At 42.3% G+C, this 20406-nt stretch overlaps 1 protein-coding gene across 11 annotated transcripts in view; it reads left to right on the top strand.

Moving 5' to 3' along the window:
- slit2 (slit homolog 2 (Drosophila)) overlaps positions 1–20406 on the top strand; it is an 87075-nt gene that overhangs the window by 32531 nt on the left and 34138 nt on the right. The gene's annotated exons all lie outside the window — the stretch shown is intronic.

The raw sequence follows: 20406 nt of genomic DNA, 5'->3' as shown, positions 1-20406 counted from the left end.
AACCGCAAATAGGAAGGTGAGAACACAGGCCACATGCGCTCCCACAGACACACACAAACAGGAGAGACGATGTTTGGTATGTGGCTTCTGTGTCAGGTGGAGCTGAGAAGGGTTGACACCTCGTCAGAGAGTCTGGGAGAGGAGACGGGAGCTCTCACTATGTGACACCGGGCTTTTTATAGACACAGGGGAAGTAGAGATGGATCCAAATGGATCACCTCAGCCTCACAGGGCCTCTGCACCAGTTTGTAAGTGTCATGTAAGTTATAGATCCTTTTCTTTTCAATCAGCTAATCTCATGGAGATCAAGCTCTTTTTTTCAAGAAATACAACCAGACATGCAAGAAAAAAATAAGAGCAGCTAAACAAATTTAAGGTCAAGAAAATTAATAGAAAAATCATGGTGCGGTGGGGATTTTCCGGTCATGGTCCTTATGGGAGTAGCTCAATATCTTCAAGACTCCAGAGACACCTTTTTTAATGATTTTTTTTATTAGCCAATAGTATGGAGAGGAAAGGAGGAGTGACATGCAACAAAGGTCAACAGCCGGTTCATAGTCACTGCTTTAACGTCTAGGCCAACAGGGCACACCACACTTTTACTGTCCTGAAACACATTTACTCAATACTTTTTCTAATTCTTCATTTGTCTGTTAAAGATTTTCCTCGTCTGTTTTGATGTTGTAAGAACAGAGGGTCATATATTGTTCTGACAAATGTGTAATTTTAAGCAATATCAATAAAATTGTCTTGACATAAATTCTCCTAAAAGAATAAATATGCAAAAATCTAATAATAAATCTGTAAAATCTATAACAAGAATTAAAGAACGATGAATGAGACCTATTCTTTTAAAAGCTGTGCAGTTACTGAATCTAGTGCTGCCATAATTAATGTGGAACACCCAAGGTCAGGTTATCATTAGATCGTGTGGCATAAAAGACGTAAGGTAGTTTGGAGGCTTTAAAAATATAATTTCATAGAATAATACCATCCTCTCAGTAAGGAAGGTTATCCAATTTGAGGAATGACATGTATTAAATTTGTCATTGGTGATTAAGCACAGTGCACTCTGATATACTGTGTTTAACAGCTGGAGTGTATGTGTGCATGCAGAGTTTCATTTTGTGCGTGTTCTCATATTCTTTTGTGTCTGCATGATAAATGGATTCTAAAAAACAAGAACGTCACAATAGGTTGTAGAAGTTGATGGTGTGTGTGGTTGTGCACATACATGCATACATAGATGCATGTGTGCCTATGTTTGTGTGTGTGTGTGTGTGTGTGTGTGTGTGTGTGTGTGTGTGTGTGTGTGTGTGTGTGTGTGTGAATGCACTCTGTGCTCAGCGTGAGTGCGTGAATGAGGGTGAATGGTGCACTGCAGGGACGCTGGCCCTCTATAGGAGATGAATGTGCTGATATGACAGTGATACATGGAGATGTTTACAGTAAACTGAGAGAAGGAGAGCGACTCGACCTCAGGGGGATTAAATGAAAGAAAGAGGGGAAGTGAAAGAAAGACCCGGCTTGCAGGATGTTTTTACTGAACTCTGTTAAGCACAAGAAAATTGGCAAAGTTTACATGAATGAATGAGGACAGTTCATCCATCTCCCTCTGTCTTTACAGTGAAGCTGATCTCTGTCCGCTCTGTATGATATCACCAGAGGAATGTAGTTATTATGTGAACTGACAATGCTCGCTGACATGGTTGGCTCACGTTCAGCGCTTGTTCAAACAGCCAACATACACAACCCCCGCCATATACACACACACAAAGGTACATGTGCACATTGAGCCTGCTCATCCCATCCCATTACTGCAGACAATACCTACAGTGTTTGCGAACTAGTACATGCCTTTGTTGCTCAAAGCAGAACAAATGTCAGACCGGTCACACAAAACACACACACATACCTATATGCAAGGCAGGAAACCCAGCAGTAAACACAAGACTACTGAGAAATTAAACTGTTTCCCTTCAGTAGCATTATGGACTCTGTAAGATTTCCTTAGTTTACAATAAAGCCCCTTGTGAACTATGAGAACTGTGGCAGTAGCAGAAACTCTATCCTGTAAGGTGAATTGGTTTTACAGCAGCACACCACTCTGTGCAGCTCTGTATATCCAAGCACAACTAGCGTATAATGTGATATTGGCTGGCTTTAGGAGACTTAGCGCTGCTGCTCTTGATTTGTAGCAACTTTGTGGGAAAGTTGACTATGAGTGGGATAAGCCCTTATTGCCTGCCCCTGTGTGTGCATGTGTGTGTGTGTGTGTGTGTGTGTGTGTGTGTGTGTGTGTGTGTGTGTGAGCTGATGGATGAACTTGCAGTCTGGTAAGCAGGGACATTCCCCTCTCTGTTCTCTCTCTGTGCCATGGAAACCAGACGGGAGGGCTATGGTGGCCCACAGGAGCCAAATGAGGCGGCAATAATGCAGCGCTTAACCCCACATTGAAAAATGACTTCATTCTCTCATCAATAGAGCAGTTCCGAACGCCCCGCCACGCTTATGCATGCACATACACACACACTCACACACAAACATGCACATGTACGTAATTGAAACGTGCAGTGGGTATTTCCCATGGTTAAGGTATGATACAGTTAACTATAATGCGGTTCAGACACACACAGATGCACAGCCTCTCATGCATACGCAGTATGCGGTATGCTGCAGTGCGGAGAAACCAGTTTGTTCTTTGGGGTGATTGAGGCTGGTTTTAAATGGAGATGTGTACATTTCTCTGTTTGTGCTTTTTGTGTAGTCGGTGTGCGTTAATATTCAGTCAGTGTGATACTTTCTGCTTTGTTAGGATTCCTATTAGCTAGTCTAGAAGATACTAATCTCCCTGGGATCCATTAATATTAAACGAAAATACAAAATAAGCAACAGAGACAGCCAAGTGTGAAAGATCTGACTACACATTTCAGCTTGTTGTAAAACGCAAATCATTTTCCGAGCAACCGTCGTTTCCTAATTACCCCCCAAAACGCTCATTAATTCAAGGTCATTTTAACACATCACCATGTGCACGCATGCAAGCATAGAGTTTATTGATCTGGCCAGAGGTCCAAGACGCTAATCCGACAACAGCTGCTATTTATGCGTGTGACAGAAAGAGAGAGAGAGAGAGACCCAAAGGGCTCTTTAAGATGCTCCTTATTTCTGTGTCCAGTGGCTCTTTGCTCACTTAGTGCTGCTATTGTACGTCTTTCTTCCATTAGTGTGTCAGTGTGTGTGTGTGTGTGCGTGTATGCGTGTGTGTCAGAAAGAATGGCAGAGAGAGAGAAAGAGAAAGAGATGTACTGTAATATTATAAGTTGAGCCCTGAGGGCAGCTAAGAGCTTTTAGAGAAAGAGCAACAGGGACTGATGACAGAATGGCAGCCAGGCATGACTGACAGACAGACAGACTCAAACAGACAAGAAAATGAAGACTAAAGAAGAAGAGAGACTGAAGACGGGAGAAGAAGAAAAAGGACAGTAGAGGTTATGAAGGAGAAAACTGTTTTATTTCTATGGAGTCAACACAGAATAATAAACTCAGCAATCAGGGATTTCCCTCCATTGCTTAGTGTGTGTGTGTGTGTGTGTGTGTGTGTGTGTGTGTGTGTGTGTGTGTGTGTGTGTGTGTGTGTGTGTGTGAATAATTACTGGTGTCTCCTAGCTACCACTTAGCATCTGTATATTTACCTGAGAAGAACAGGGTGTGTGTGTTTTTATCTAAAAAAAAATGTCAGCTTGATAATGTGTATGTGTGTGTTCTGTCGAGTTTGTTTACATGTGCGGTTTTCCTTCTGTGTGTTTGTTTTGCATGTGTCCATTTGTGTGTGTGTGTGTGTGTGTGTGTGTGTGTGTGTGTGTGTGTGTGTGTGTGTGTGTGTCAGCGCATGCTTGCCCTGGAGCAGCCTCTTTATACTGTCTCCTCCGTAAGGGGCTCAAATTGAAAGCCTTTTGAAATGATAACCTAGAGTTATGAATGGTTGTATACACTAGAGAGGGAGAGTGAGAGACAGAGTAAGAGAGACATACAAAAAAGAAAGAAGTGGGAGAGAGAGATGAGAGAAGGACAGATAGATATAAATGGATGATGAACAGAATAAAAAGGAACAGACTAATTCAATAAAAAAGAAACGTGTAGGGGGAATAAAGTCATTATTGGAGGTGAGAAATCGCTCCTTTATATCCTTACTAGTGAAGTGTTTTCTTATTCACCTCTCTGTCTTCTCTCCTTTATCAGTAAAAAAGAGAAATTGGAGGGAGGAACGACACAGGAAGAAAAATTTGAATAGATAACAGGTTATGGGGGAGCATTTATGTGTGTGTACGTGCTTGCTTGTGTGTGAGCAAGGCCGACAAAAGAGGACAAAGTGCGCGAGACGTGAAAGACAGAGGTTAGAGGCTGGTGCAGTGTCTTGTTAACCTGTGTGGTGTGTGACAATAGCTCAGTAGGACCCCTGCACTCCCAGGCCTGTCTCAAGTGCTGCCTGTCAGTAGTTAAGAGTGCTCTCTTTCTAGTGAGGCAGCCCGCTCCAGCACCTCACTATGGCCTCATCTGGGGCCTCCCAAGACCCCTGCGGTAAAAGGAAACAATGTCACAACGCCAACCTCTCCAGTCGGCTTCTACCAGCCCAAATGCAACTGGCACAATGAATATAACCAGTGTGGTTAAAGTTGCACCATTTTCCTCCGAACGTGGTCTGTGTGTCTGCGCTCAAGTGGTGATCTTGTGAGTTTTTGTACAAGCAGTAATTTCTGTGTTGCACATCCTGCAGATCACCTGTCAATCAAGCAGTCAATTAGCCAGTATGGGGGTGTCTTTGCATTGTGTTCCTTGTTGGTGCAGTGGTAGTTTCTATAGGTCAATACAGCCACACAGTTTTTGGACTGTGTATGTTTTTTTCAGTGCAGTCAGATCTTTCAAAATAGTCAGAACCTTTCTATAAATAATATTCCACAAAATCTAGCCTGTGCTTATTGTCCAGTATGACCAAGTTGTGAACCTGGCAACCCTACAGGTCACACACTTTTTGTCTGTTGTTTGCCCCAGTGGCTGTTCTGTTTATTCCAAGCAAACCACTGTTGCTGCTGCTGGAAAGATTAAACGCATCACTTACTGAGCTACAGAGGACTTTCCTGGGAAAAAGTTATGTTACTTTTAAACAGAACTCATGAGGTTGTTGTTGTCGACATGGGAAATTGAGTATGCAATACGATTGGTGTTCAAGTGGTTAAACGGTCGCTATGTAACCGACAACATAACTGCTTTCTACGTCCTGCTAAGGAAAAAGAAAAGAATAGATTAAAATCCACGGCCTCTGTCAGATGCACATTAAATGAAACCAGGACAATTAAATTATTTAATTTGTTTATTTGGGAGGAACAGACGGCAGACAGATAGTATGAGTCCTGGCCTGGCCACCTCAGGACAATAAATTGTGGTGGAAAACGTGTGTCTGGAGCATGAAATAGACAACTATTTGGAAGAAACCACAGTAGGTCATCTTCTTAAACTACATCATGTTTGTATGTGTGTGTGTTTGGTTTGTGTGGTATTTTATTGCCCTGCTCAATGTGGAGGACTTAAAGGAAACATGCACGTCCTCTTTGCTATTCACTGCAAGACAGAGAGAAGGAACCGAAGAAGAGAGGCAAGGAGGTTACAAAAGGAAGAGAATAGATAAAGAAAGGGGAAGGAAAGGAAGGAAAGATGATGAAGGAAATGAACGGGGAAGGAGAGGATAAAAGGGAGGAATGAAAGAGGCTAAATTGAGATGGAAGGAAATGGGGTTTAATATAAGAGGACAGTTGTAAAAGAAAAAAGAGGGAGCAAAGACGGACAGTAGAACAGACGGAAAATAGGAAGCAGGAAAGCTTGTGAGTCGGAAGGAAGGAAGGAGATGAGGAAGAAGGAAAGAGGGGATTAGTAGGAAAAAATAAATCAAATGTGAAGGAAATAGGAGAATGTGGTGAGTAGAGGGAAGGAAGAGAAGCAGTGGAAAAGAAGCAACATTAGGAACAGTAAAGAGGAAGGTGGCATGGAAGGAAAGAAGGACAAGGAAGGAAAAAGTAAGTAAAAAGGAGAAAAGGTGGAAGGGGTAAGTAAAAGAGTAAAAGTGTAAAGGAAAGAAGAAGGGCAGGGATTGACGAGTGTGAGAGGAAAGAAAAAAGTGTAAAGTGTGTGCGTGTGTGTGTGTGTGTGTGTGTGTGTGTGTGTGTATGTGTGTTTGTGTGTGTGTGTGTATGTGTGTGCAGGCAGGGGTGAGAGGTCTATGTCTGTCTTCACCAGGATTAAGCTTCAGCCTTATTACAGCCTCATTACATCAGTCCACTTCTTCCATTACACACACACACACACACACACACACACTGAGTGCTGTGTGTCGCTGGTGCACACTTACATACACACACAAACACGCGCGCACACACACATATGCATTTAAAAACAGTCGCTGTCTCAATCAATCTCTCAGAGGTCAGGGCTGGAGTTTGGTATTCCCGTAATGTTAATCAGTTTATGTGTATGCAAGTGTGTTGGTATCTGTGTGTGTGTGTGTGTGTGTGTGTGTGTGTGTGTGTGTGTGTATATGTGTGTAACAGCTGTCCAATGCATTACCAACTAATATGACACTCCTGGTGCACCCACAAACACACACACACACACACACCCTGCTAATCTAATTTAGCTAACAGCGGTAGCCTTCAAAAAGCAGTGTGATGTGTTGGTGTTGTTTCTCACATAGCGCCCCCTACGTCCCCTCTGCTGGAATGTAGCCTGTCTAAAGTCACTCATCAAGCTCTGACCTGCACATATTCTCTATATTTGGGACACAAACCTCATCACGGACTTTGTAACGCGGCGGTTCGTATTTCGTACAGACCAGCTCGTGTTGTGCTGTGGTTAGTAAATGGAACAGTGGCATCGCTCAGGTCTGAACTCAGCTCTTTCAGCCTGCTAGCTGAAAAGTCTGAACTTGTCCAGTGGAAATGTGCTGCACTAAATTAGCCTCGGTCGGTCGGGATGTTTGTGATGACACACCATAAAGACAGGGTTGCGTGGTTTTGCAAGAGAGAGAAATCAGAAACAATTTGATCCACATCTGCCTTTTGTGATGAAATACATAGAAAACAACAATCAATATCACAAAAAGATGCAAAATATATTTTTTTAAAAATACATTGTGCTTGATTTTCCGTGTTGAGTCATTCGTGAAGTTGAGCTCTTGAATACTGTATGAACAATGGTGGCAGTTTATTTGGCAGATAACATTTGCCTGGGGTGGCAGTTTGACAAGAGTTTTGTTTAAAAGTGAGACAACAGTGGTAGAAGAAGTATCCAGATCTTTTACTTAATGCCATAATAGAAGAATGATCCACAGCAAATCAGCCCAGCATTTCAAATAAAAAACGTCAATTTAAAGTGGAAAAGGATTATCAGCAAAATGTATCAAAAGAAAAATGTACTTACTTTATATGCAGCAGAATGGCAGCTGTCAGTGTGGGGAGGGAGCTACTTGATATGCTGTTGGGTAATGTAACCTATAAAAATGGATCATGTTTTATAAAATAATCAAACATTTTGTATGTAAAATCTGACTGTAAACTACAGCTGTCAGATAAATGTAGTGCAGTAAAAAGTACAACAGTGAAATGTTGTGGAGTGGAAGTGCCAGAAAATGGAAATACTCAAGTAAAGTACCTCAAAATTGTTTTTAATTAACCTACTTGAGTAAATGTATTTGAAAAAAAGTACAATGACATTAATATAAATGTATTGTTACGTTTTTGTTTGTTTGCATATATTGTTTTTAGGGATTTTTGGATTTATTACATGTTACAAACAGACATAATAACATAATTAAAATATAACCCCAAAATGAATGAAATGTGAATGTCAAGTTTTATTATTGTTTATTTTAATGGACATATAATCACTGAGAATCAGTCCCTTTAAAGTCACTAATACTGATTTAGTTTTTTATTGATGACATTAATGTGTGCGTATGTGTATGTGTATGTGCATGCGCTTGTGTGTGTGTGTTGTCTGGCTGGTGTCCAGGAGACTTAATGGACAACACTGTTTGCTTTCATGACCCGTCTTTCCAAACCGCTGCTCATAGGAATGCATACACACACACACACACACACACACACACACACACACACACACACACACATACAAACACACACACACACAGTAATTTTGCTCACTTCAACACATACAGTTTTTAGGGCAACACACAAAAAGCCCCAACAACCAATCAAGAAAGCGTACAAGTAGTCCAGATCATGCATGACTTCTTATATTCACTGCTGGCCATGTGGAAATGGATCTCGGCTTTTGTTTGGAAGTGTTTGCTCTCTTTTTTTCTCTCCCCCTGTCTTTCGTCTCTCACCCCCTCACTCTTTGTCTTTCTGCTATCATTGTCGGATATTGTATTTATTTTGACACAGCCCAATAAACATAAATTGTTCTCGGGTATGGTGTCTTTGCCAATAACTGCCACATTTTAGCGCCAGCGTTGCAGTGTGTGTGTGTGTGTGTATGTGTGTGTGTGTGTGTGTGTGTGTGTGTGCGGAGTGGACAGTGGACAGATGGTGCAGGACAGCTGGTCCAGAGTGACAAGTGTGTGTGACCCGAGCCTCTACGGTGGTGAAAGAAAGAAAGACAACATTGACGGAGAGAAACTATTTGAAGAGGAATATTTCAGCTAGCCTGCGATTGCCAGGAGCTGGCAAACAGAGGGGTGGGGGAGATGAGGTGAGGGGGGGCTCTGGAGACATCTTGAATAGATTTGGAGCAAGAGAGAGAGGAGGAGGAGGTGGCGTAATGATAAAAGAAAAGCAGAAACTATGCCTTTCTGCCAATTTGTTCTTTTTTTATCTGAATAGTGCTTGGATTTTTTTTCTGATGGCAACAAATGTTGTTCTTACATCTTTTTGTCCTCCCCTACGGCCCCCTCCTCTCCGTCTTCCTCTCCTCCCCCTGCTTCCCTCTCCCTCTCCCTCTCTCTCTCTCTGGTCTAAAAGCATTGTGCAGGTGTTGGGTCAGATACTGTAAACTGTCGCAGCCTCATCGCTCTCCCAGAGCCGAGCGGCTGACTGATGAATCCTCATTTCCCTAAACAGCCCTGAGTAGACGATTGACAAGAGGTTCATTCTCACACTGAGTTCAAGTGAGAGGCCTCACAGGAGGAAACACTTTCTGTCTCTAACACACACACACACACACACACACACACACACACACACATTGATACACACCCTAATAGAGCCTGAAGGGAGAAATGTGATCTGTCTATGTGCTTATTGAACCGATGATGGCCACCACGCTCATTCTCATTCTGCTATAAATACGTCTCCTTCCACCTGTTTTTACGTTCATCCTGTTTCATGAATGACAAAACTGGAGGGAAACTAACAAACAATATGTTGAATATAAGTTTGTACTTTTGAATGAGGTGGAAAAAGTTTGAAAAGACAGACTGCTTGAAAAGCTGATGAAAAGACATTTTATGAATAAACAAATGACACTGCAGAGCCTGATTTCAATTAAACAGCAGTCGTGTTGCCTCCAGTTTCTCAGCAAGATAAAAATATCAAGAATGACAAAGTCAAAATTAATGCCGTCCTGCTGGGAAGCAAGAATACAACGCTGTAATGTATTTACCAGGGCTGAAAGACGATTGAACAAGTAGTCGGCAGAGAATTATTCGACAGATTTTTTAAGCAAAACATTGTTACAACTCAGCCGTCAGTAGTTGCTTGTATTCTATGTCTTCTATAAAAGAATTTTGTTTTGTTTTTTTGACTGATGAACTGGACAATAAGACAATAAAATATATTAGTTTTAAATGTACTAATTTACAACAGAAAATACATTTTGAATTCTGATGCTGACCTAATGCGTTTCTAAATACATTATTAATTAAATATCGGCCCAGTTCCAAACTGTTAATATTCAGTAAAATGTTAATTGACAACATATATAATTTGTTTTCCTCCAAGCTATATAGTAGCAACTAAAGCATGATCAAACCTTTTTATAGTTATATTTAGGTACTACAAAGGGAGTTGAACCTACTCAGATTTTTAAAGTTATCAAGGAAAGTATGGCTTGACAAACATTATGAACCTCTTGTCATGTAATTCAATTCAATTCAATTCAATTTTATTTCTATAGCGCCAATTCATAACAGAAGTTATCTCAGGACACTTTTCAAATAGAGCAGGTCTAGACCGAACTCCTTATAACAACATGTAACATTACAGTCTTCCTGTCATAGGTTCTCTAATTTTCTTCTTTTAGTTGTGATTGATGATTGAATACAACAACGGTACATTTCTAAGATTAAAGTGGTAAAATATCGTATCGACGTAAATTAAAGCAAGAAAGTGAGCCTGAGAGTTAAATGGGAACATAACAAATGCATTCTGGCCCTAGAAGCTTGTATAGATACTGAATTCCCTCAGATGAGAATCAATATCTTTATAGAGAACATCATCGGGGTAAACTAGAGGACTCTGAACACCCTCGCCCTCCACAGTGAGCCTCTCACAATCATCTCTCACATCACTGAGTTACTCCTGAAGTTACCTGGATAAGCCAGTTACCTCGCTTCGTAGTGCAGCCCTATGGTTAAGGTTAGGGGAAGATAATGTACTTGGTTTCATATAAAAAGTAAAGAGCGAGTTGAAGCATGTGGACAACGTGTTTATTTTATTAGCATTTAACTGAAACCAGCCTGAATGCTTTTGTTGCTTCAACCTAACCACAGACAGGAGTCTGGAAGCAAAACCCCGTCTCCGATGTCAAAGTCCAGCCCACCATCCACCCCGGCCACCTTCTTATGGTTCACGTGCTGTTCATAAATATAACGCTCCCTACACGACGTAATCCAAGTAGTATATCTCTGTCAGTCCGTCTGTCTGTCTGTCTGTCTGTCTGTCTGTCTGTCTGTCTGCCTGCCTGCCTGTCTGTCCGTCTGTCTGTCTGTCTGTCTGTCTGTGTATCTGTGTGCATGCATGAGGAAGCCTCGCCAGCATGTCACTCCAAGCTGCTGGGTAAACACAGGGAAGGAAAGACAAAACCGCACACTGTGCTGAATTAAGAGGAGATATGTGTGTGTGCGTGTATGTGTGTGTGTGTGTGTGTGTGTGTGTGTGTGTGTGTGTGTGTGTGCGTGCGTGCACGGTGTTTGCGTGTGTGTGTGTGTTTGTGTGTGCGTGATTGTCTTGGCCTGTCTTGTCATGGTTTCTAAACTGTGAATAATGACACCAGGGTGAGTAAGTCATTGCCACTGCAGTCCTCTGCTGCTACACTACACACACACACACACACACACACACACGTGCACACACGCGCCTATTTCCACTGATACACTACATAAACCCTCATTCCTGATGTACAAACACACTCTCCCCGACCACAAACCATCTCTTCTGAGGCTCAACTGTCAGTCAGACTGGAAATGTTGTTGGGGAGAAAAAACTGACCTCTTTATTTCATTATTGTTAAATTGTTTATGAACTGTTTAGCTGTTTATTTTGATGTCATCTCTAGTTGTTTATTTTCCGCATGGAGCCACGTGGAACAGCAGATGGGCTGTTAGCTTTTAATGAATTTGATTTAATGGCATGAATCAGACTAATGTAATGCACATACAGGATGAGGGCTGACATGCTTGCTCTCACTGTCTCTCTGCTCTCTCCCCAAAGTTAAACGCTTTACTTTTAATCCGTCGCTTCTGGTCGCCTGATGGAGCGAGATGACAGATGAATAGAAAGAATGAATGATTGATGGATGAAAAGAGTGATGCAATGATTGAGCGATCAGGAGAATAGTGCAGCGATTGATGGATGAAGCGAATTGTGGGGGAGAAAAATAGATGGAAAAGCTAAGTCTGAAAATGACAAAGGATCGCTGGGCGCCAGATTGATACATTATCCTGTAGTGAGAGGGGTTTTTTTGTAAGACGTTGGGTATTTTAAATGGAAAGGAGGCAGACAAGAAGGGAGGAGGCTGCTTCAGCTTATTGGGTCATGGAGTTTGTGGCAGATCAGGTCAAAGACGTGGGTGAAAAACTTTCTGACCTGGCAAGGCATATGCAGACTAAAGCGTGCACACACACACACACACACACACATAGAGACAGATGCACAAACCCACACAAATGGGCACAGACACGCGTTCATGTGTTGTCACTTTCTATTTATCTATTCTATTTATTATTGTATGGCAATGTAAGAGGCAAACAGGAAAAGGAAATGATGTCACTTACCAAGAGTTTGTGGTGACCAAGTGGTCTGGCAACACCACCAGCGGTGGTCATTTTAGCTGTGGTGTGTGTGTCTGTGTCTACATCTCTTGTGTGTTTTGGACGCTCTTCCAGGCAAAGACTGCAATAAATTTGGTCATAGTGCTGAGCTGGTTTTAAAATTCACACACACAGACAAACACACACTCACGCACCCACGCACACACACACACACACACACACACACACACACACACACACACACACACACAGCCTATCTGTCATAGGCAGTGTGTAGGTGTTAGAGCTGGGGTTATTGACTCGTAGAGACGGAGACAGCAGCGAGCAGCGAGTGAACACACTGCTATCGGAATACGATTAATACTGTCTGGCTGATGGATTAGACTCATTACACAGGGAGCAGGGCAAAGGAGGGCGGTGGAGGGTGGAGAGGAGTGGGAGAGAGAGGGAGAAAGAGGGAGAGAGAAGAGAAGGGAGAGAAGAGAAGACAAACAAGGAAAGGAGGAAAAAGGATTTAAGACGAGAGGTGTGAAAGAGAGGAACGTAGGGAAAGTAAAATGTAAGGAGGAGTATGGACTGGAAAGAATCGATGAAGAGGAGGGACAGAGCTAAGATGTGACATTAAAGTTCCTCTGTGCTTAAAATATCAAAAGAGAATGAGGAGAATCGAGTCTTACAGAATTGCTTTCTTCCGTCCGAGGATAAACTCCAGATTGACCAGCAGAGGGTGCTGAAAGGGTCAATTGCAGATTTACACGAATTCAGTATTAGTGAGCAATTTCAGTAGTTTTTTTCTATTTAGTTATCACTCAAACACAACAATAATGACTGCCACTTTGGCTCTGAAAGCAGCACGTAAGCAGCTAGGTTGACATCACTGGATGCGTTCGGGTATTAGCTCATCAATGTTACACAGTTATTGTAGTTATGTGGCTCAAATGGAAGAAAATATATTTGAAGCGAAAACAAGACCCCACCAGCTTGTGACTGTATTAATCAATTAACAGTGAAAAATTCCCATCACATCTTACTGCAGTCCCAGTTGACGTCTCCATCTGCCTCAGTCTAAAACTTAAAGATACTCAATTTGCTACAATGTAGGTCAAGGAAAAGCAACCTTTTTTTTTAGACAAAGTTGTTTATAAATTTTCTGTAACTAATTGTTGAGCTCAAATGCACATAGGCCTTAAAATGTCAGATCTAAGATGGAAACCCATAATGGTTTATGTTATCGAGACTTTACTTGTTAGCTAAACTCACTAGCGTGGCCAATCATTGCCGACCACTTGGTCAGTTTGCCACTGTGTGAGCAAGGAATTATTCAAGAATGACAAATAAAGGTCACACAAACAGCAACTGTTTCACAAAAAAGAACATATTTCCAAAATCACAAAAATATAAGAGAAACTCATATCTGTTGAATTGCTAGTTTAGATATGTAATCCCACACTTTCCAGTATAATCACTGCTAGTAGAGGGTGCTGGTTAAAGCAGCATTCAATCAAATACAGATCTTTCGAGCTGCCAAACGAATGAGTGTACAGCAAATGCAGTTACTCTCACACCTTTTTTTTTCTTCTCATGATGAAGGAGTTCAGCTCTATTATCACCAAAACAAGCTGATATGACCAATTTCAGTTTGACGCTGTGAGGATCTGCATGTACTTGGAGACTGATAAGCATGTGGGCTACATTGATCAGTAAACTCATATGCGTGTCACAATGAGCTACAGGAGAATCAGGATTTTATCACTTTACAATGTACTCAGTCAGCTGCAGTGTGTATGTGTGGACAAAAATGTTTCCTACAACTGTTCCATTAGATATTACCCCCCCTTGAAAAAGTATGATGTGAAATTGTTGCAGAAAGACCTTTTCTAATTTGTAAGCTGGAGGAGTGCAGGTGCAGTATGATGGGCCTTTGTGTTGAAGCAGCTTTAAATCTAAATATCATCATCAGATGTTTAGAGGGAAACCACGTCCCCGTTACTAAGTGCTTCTCAACTCTCCTCATATGCAATTACTGTATTACTGCAAGCCACTGTCCATTTCTGTGTGTTTGTGTGTGTGTGTGTGTGTGTGTGTGTGTGTGTGTGTGCATGTGTGTGTGTGCAACAGATGTATTCCTCACTTGTCTATAATTACATGTGTAAACATTTCTGATGATGTCATGGTCTCAGACCGCTGACTAATCTGTTCCTGGGCTGGAAAGCGACGTAATCAGTCTGGTTTTACACATGCATGTACACACACACACACACACACACACACACACACACACACACCATACATGATCTTTATTTTTTCAGCTTTGTTATTTCACCAGTTAATCGATATACATGTGATAAGAAATGTCTGTCGAGTGTGTCGTTTCCTCAGCAACAAGACGCTTGTGTTCCTTGTTTGGCGAGCAGCTTACAACTGGCTTTGTTAAGAGCTCACTACAAAAAAAAACGATAGCTGAATGGAAAGAGTGGGAGCTATTTATGTAGGAAAACAGTAGGCAGAATGTAGCATTTCTACCAAGAAATTATCTTGGCGTTCCTAGCTGTATTCAGAGTATAAAGAAAGAAATGTTGCAAAATAAAACTCCTTAGCTTAGCTTTTCTAAACTGAGCACTGTAGTGTTACAACTCGTGGGGGCAACACACACACACACACACACACACACACACACACACACACACACACACACACACACACACACGCACACATAGACACACCTATTCTGGCAGATTGCCATCCTGGTAGCCAGACAGGCACACTCACGCACACACAGGGGACATCCTCTCTGTCAAGTCTAAATGTCCCCTAGGTGTCCACCCTTGTCCAGTAACCATAGCAACCATCTTACCTGGCATTTAAAGTATGCGTGTGAGGCGTGATGGCGAATAAGGGAAGCAGACAATGAGATGGGAAGAGGAGGAGAGGCAGGAAGACTGCAGATCTGTCATTCATGAGCAAAGTCAATATTAGTTTAGAAGAGAGCGACTGAAGAGAGGCTGAAAGACGAGGCTATCTCTGCATGTGCGTGTGTGTGTGGGAGGCTGTGTGTGATGCTGCATAATAACTTGGTCTCTTGAAAGAGCAAAAAGTATTTTTTTACGTTTTTTCATCACGTTGTGCACGTTCGGTTTTTAAAATTTAAAAAGAGTTCTAAGATGCACTTTAAAACCATCAGAGACATCATGATTCACCATCATGCACACATACACACACACACACACACACACACACACACACACACACACACACATACATACATTCCTCCACATTCCCAGGTGCCAGTCCAGGCCCAGTGTGTTCAATAATCCTCTGCATTGTCTTCAGCAAGCCTCCTCTCCTCCCACTCCTTTTCTCCCCCCTCATCTCCTCTCTTTTCTTTGGGAGTCTTTCTCCTCCTAATTGCTCACAGAAGTGTGATCTTTGGGGGTCCACTTCATGGCAATGCTCCCTGAATTAGCTGGACACACACAGACACACAGAATCCCAGTCTCAATTTAGCTGTGGTCTCACTCCATGACCATCCCATCCTAAACACCCCTCTACCAAAACCAAAACTCTCTCCTTCTCCTCGGGAAGTACCTGTCTTATTTTCTGCGTTCGTGCTATTCCTTACTTTCTCTTCCTTTTTCCTTTTTGACTCTTTCCAGCTCCGTCTTTGCCCATTCACACATTCTTATACTTAATAGGATTAAGGTCTCCGAAAGGGATTTGAACAAGATGATTAGTTTACTGCTCTGCCAACTCCGGCCCATACCCTGTCACACACACACACACACACACACACACACACACACACACACACACACACACACACACACACACACACACTCAGACATAGATCCACAGGAACCCCCAGTTTGCCGGACCTGGGAAGAATCTTGTGGCAGTAGGGCACGTACAAAAGAGGTTCAGAAACTGTATAACAGTAGGTGAGAGAGTGTGTGTGTCCAGTGTGAGAGAGAAAGAGAAGGGAGGAGGGGAAGGATGAGGGGTGCATGTGTGAGAATTGAGTGCTGCTCTTTCATGCCCAGGTCTTCTTAGACACGCAGGGCGTCAAAAGCTCCTCTCACTCTGAAAAGACCCTTTAGAAAAGCAGCACTAAGCTCTTAACACTGGAGACCTGACTCTGTCACGCACACACACATGCATACACACACACACACACACACACACACACATACACAAACACACACACACATCCTGGGCCACCAGAGGTGGAATAGACAAAGAGGAAGGTCAGAAGACTTAGAAAAAGACTACGTCCACCCTATTCGGACTGAAAACGGTGGTTACATGTGAAAACAATATGCATCCATACTTGTGTTTTACAGGACGTCCACAGTGAACCAAAGCAGCATGAAAACATTACATTTTGTCTTGTTCTTCCTCTTTTGATTGGCAAACAACAAAATGGTGCATCACAGCCAACATCTGTTAGAGACGCAACCATCACTGCTGAGTCTCAGCTGTTCTGCTCACTCCGGCTCTCTTTTGTTAGAATTTGAAGTTGTTATAGTTTACAAATAAACAAACAAACAAGTTATCTGGTCATAAATGCCACCTGTTCAGCAAGGCAGACATTATCGGAATACACTATTTCCCCTGGACACATTAAAAATTGTTGCTCGTGGGTTTATCTTAATGTGATAAGATACGTTTTCAGACGATAGCATTATCATAGAAAGTTTAGCTGAATAGGGACTTTCAGTCTCTGCACCTGTGAACAATTAGTCTAGTGTGTATATCATCAGTCTGTGGCACCGTCTGTGTGAGTGCGGGTGTCTAAGTCTGTTTTCCCACTTTGCACCATGTCAGTGTGCCGTCAGCTGTCAGTTTTCAGCAATGTTTGCTTCTTGTGTGCGTGTGAGTGTTTCAGAAAGTTCCTAACTTAGCAGCATGTTACAGTTCCTGTGTGGATATAATACCTCCGGCCCCTTCAAACACACACACACACACGCATGCATGCACACACACACACACACACACACACACACACACACACACACACACACACACACACACACACACACACACACACACACAGACATTGGGCTCAGCAGGAGCCTCTTTTAATGAAGGTAACCTCCTGGTTTAGGCACAGAGGCAGAGGTGAGGGGTTAAACCTTGGGGAAGTCCAAAAACAAGACAAATTTCAGAGAAAAGGAAGAGAGAGAGAAAAGATGATGGAAAGGGAAAGGTCGACGGGAGAGGAAGCCAGAAAAGTATATAGGGAGTAGGAGAGGGAAAGTGGTGGGTGGGACATCTACCAAACAATTTAACTAAAGATGAAATTGAATCAGGTGCCTTGGCGCCAAACTGAGGAAGAAAATCCACTCCTAAGTCCCCAAGAAGTCAATTTCCTAGTCAGGGTAAAACTCACTATTCTCTCTCTCTCTCTCTCTCTCTCTCTCTCTCTCTCTCTCTCTCTCTCTCTCTCTCTCTCTCTCTCTCTCTGGTGGTCTGAGTGATGAATAGGGTTTAGAGTGGCCTCCTGCACTTCCTTAAGCGCTCCATACTAACCCAAACTGCCAGTCCTATGTGTATGCATGTACTATGTATGCGTATGTGTGTGTGTGTGTGTGTGTGTGTGTGTGTGTGTGTGTGTGTGAGTGTGCGTGTGCTGTTTCTTTGTTGTCGTAGATCACAGGGACAGAGGGACGTGAAAAATCAATTTTCAATCATCTCAGTGCATCAGAAGATAAATGTATATGTCAAACACACATACATAGTGTACATACTATAGACTCCACCTCTCTCATGTACCAATCATATACTTAAAACCGCCACCATCTTACGGTGTTTACTGTAGCTGCATTACTATAATTGTGGCAGAGAAGTGAGTTTTACTTTCCCAGGCAAAAATGTTAAATGTGTGTGTAAACACACTTTGGCAAAGATGAGTTGACCGTGTGCTGTCGTTTACAGTGAGGTCTGTGTGAGGCCTAAAACATTGACATACTAACTGTCAAACTGTCAGCTCCTCACATGTGACACATTAACAAGTTTTTACTGATTTCAGGCAGATGAAGTGAATGAAGACTGTAAATTGCTGTGTGTGCGTGTGTGTGTTTGTGTGAGTGTGTGAGTCTGTTAGTGTGTGTGTAGGGTTAAGGAGCACTCTCAGAAAGTTTATTTGGTTTTTGAGTTCCAGCGGTTAAAGGAGCATGGTTGTTTTCCAAACCCCCCTGGTCCTGTAAAAACAGTATCAGGATACACTCTGTTTGATTCAGACCAGCCGCTGTGCATGTGCATGTGTGTGTGTGTGTGTGTGTGTGTGTGTGTGTGTGTGTGTGTGTGTGTGCGTGCATCATGAGGAGAACCACACGTGTGTTTGTGTTCTGTGTGTAAAACAACAGAGGTTTTTTATCCACCTCTGTTTGTAAAGTCTTATTCCAGGTTCATGTTAATTGATCTGAGCATCAGAAAGCACTGAAACATGATGTGAGGTGTGTGTGTGTGTGTGTGTGTGTGTGTGTGTGTGTGTGAAGCTACAGGTGCACATGTATGAGTGCATATGTGTAGTCAAACTTAAATTACATTAGGTATCAATGCCTTATATATATATATATATATTGAGGACGTAACATGCATAAATACATTTGAATTATGTGCATGTACCGGATGGAGAAGGAGAACTAGTCTGCATGTAGCCAGTGAATGTATTTTATTTTGCCCGTCATAGTTTCCGAAAGCCAAAGTTGATGTCTTCAGCTTGCTTGTTTTGTCTGACCACCTGTCCAAAATGCAAATATATAAAACTGATGTAAAACAGAGAAAAGCAGCAAATCCTCATATTTGAGCGGCTGGAACCAGAACATGTTTTACATTTATTCTGAGCACTTGTCAAAACTGTAATACATTTTAAATTGAATTGTATTTGCTGAAAGTAGCAATGTTGGGTGCCCCATGCACCACGAGTCCTTGCTGCAGTGACCATGGGTTAGAATGCACCCCCCCTTTCCTGTCTATCTCTTAAGCTGTCCTGTCTCATAACGGGGAAAAAGCCCCCAAAAATCTATTTTTTTTTAAAGAAAGCAGCACTGTTTTGTTATTAGACAGTTAGACTGACTGACAGCCAGATCACAGTCTTCTTCATGGATGCTAAAGAGTCACAGACACTGTGCAGTGAACTGCAGCAACAGAGCAACTTCCTAGCCATAACATCTCACTCCTATCCACAAGCATAGAAACACATTTTGACAATTGGCTTGCTATAGGAGACAGCTTGTTTGCGTGTCACCTGCAGCATTTGAACGTCTTAAACATTTACTTGCAGGTGTCACGATCAGTGGGTGTAGATGCAGAACGGTGAGGTCCCCTTTTCTCCAGTACCACTGCTAACATAACATCTGTTTCTCTGCTAATAAGGGAAGAGGAGGAAAAAGTTTGTTTACATTGCATCTCTGTGCCCCTGCGGTCCCAGCTGTCAATGTGGAAGGCACACCAACCCGCCCTCCTACAGGCTTGAAGGAAAAAGAAGTTCACTTTTACCTTTGACTGCAAAAGTTTTATTTCACTTGGACATAAGGCTACAGAAGATAATGCTTAAGAACAAGGACCCAACCACTCAAAGTTCTCTTTTCGGTTATCTTTAAACACCCTCTCTGTCATTTTCCTTTATTCTTGGCGACAAATTATCCAGACTCCAGATGCAGGTATATAAGCAGCAGGTGGTAAACACAGGAGATGGACGATACCTGCAGCACTCATTATACGATTGCGCCCACAGGAATGTGAAGAATGTGGCTGGGAATTAGCTGTTAGCCGATTAGCATGGTGGAGGTCAAGAGCTTGAGGGTCAGTGGTGAAAGGTCAGAAAGTCTGTCTGGAACTTGGCGGCAGACAACACACACACACACACGCACACAAAAACACACACTGTCGAGCACTCTGAGATACTATTAAGATATCAAAAGGGTTTCCAGTGAGGTTGAGATGATACAGATTCATTTTTAGAATCTGTATTTCACAATGTGTGATACATGTGCATCCTCCAGACGGCTGAATTCATTCTCATACCTCTACTTTGCCTTACTTTACTGTATACCTCATTTCATGTAACTGCGGCTACATTCTTCAGCACCCCTGTGAGTGTCTTTCACTAAATGAAGTTGCTATAC

This window comes from Dicentrarchus labrax, unplaced genomic scaffold, assembly GCF_905237075.1.
Source record: "Dicentrarchus labrax unplaced genomic scaffold, dlabrax2021, whole genome shotgun sequence".
Taxonomy (NCBI): Eukaryota; Metazoa; Chordata; class Actinopteri; family Moronidae; genus Dicentrarchus; species Dicentrarchus labrax.
This window is presented reverse-complemented; position numbering and strand designations above follow the sequence as displayed.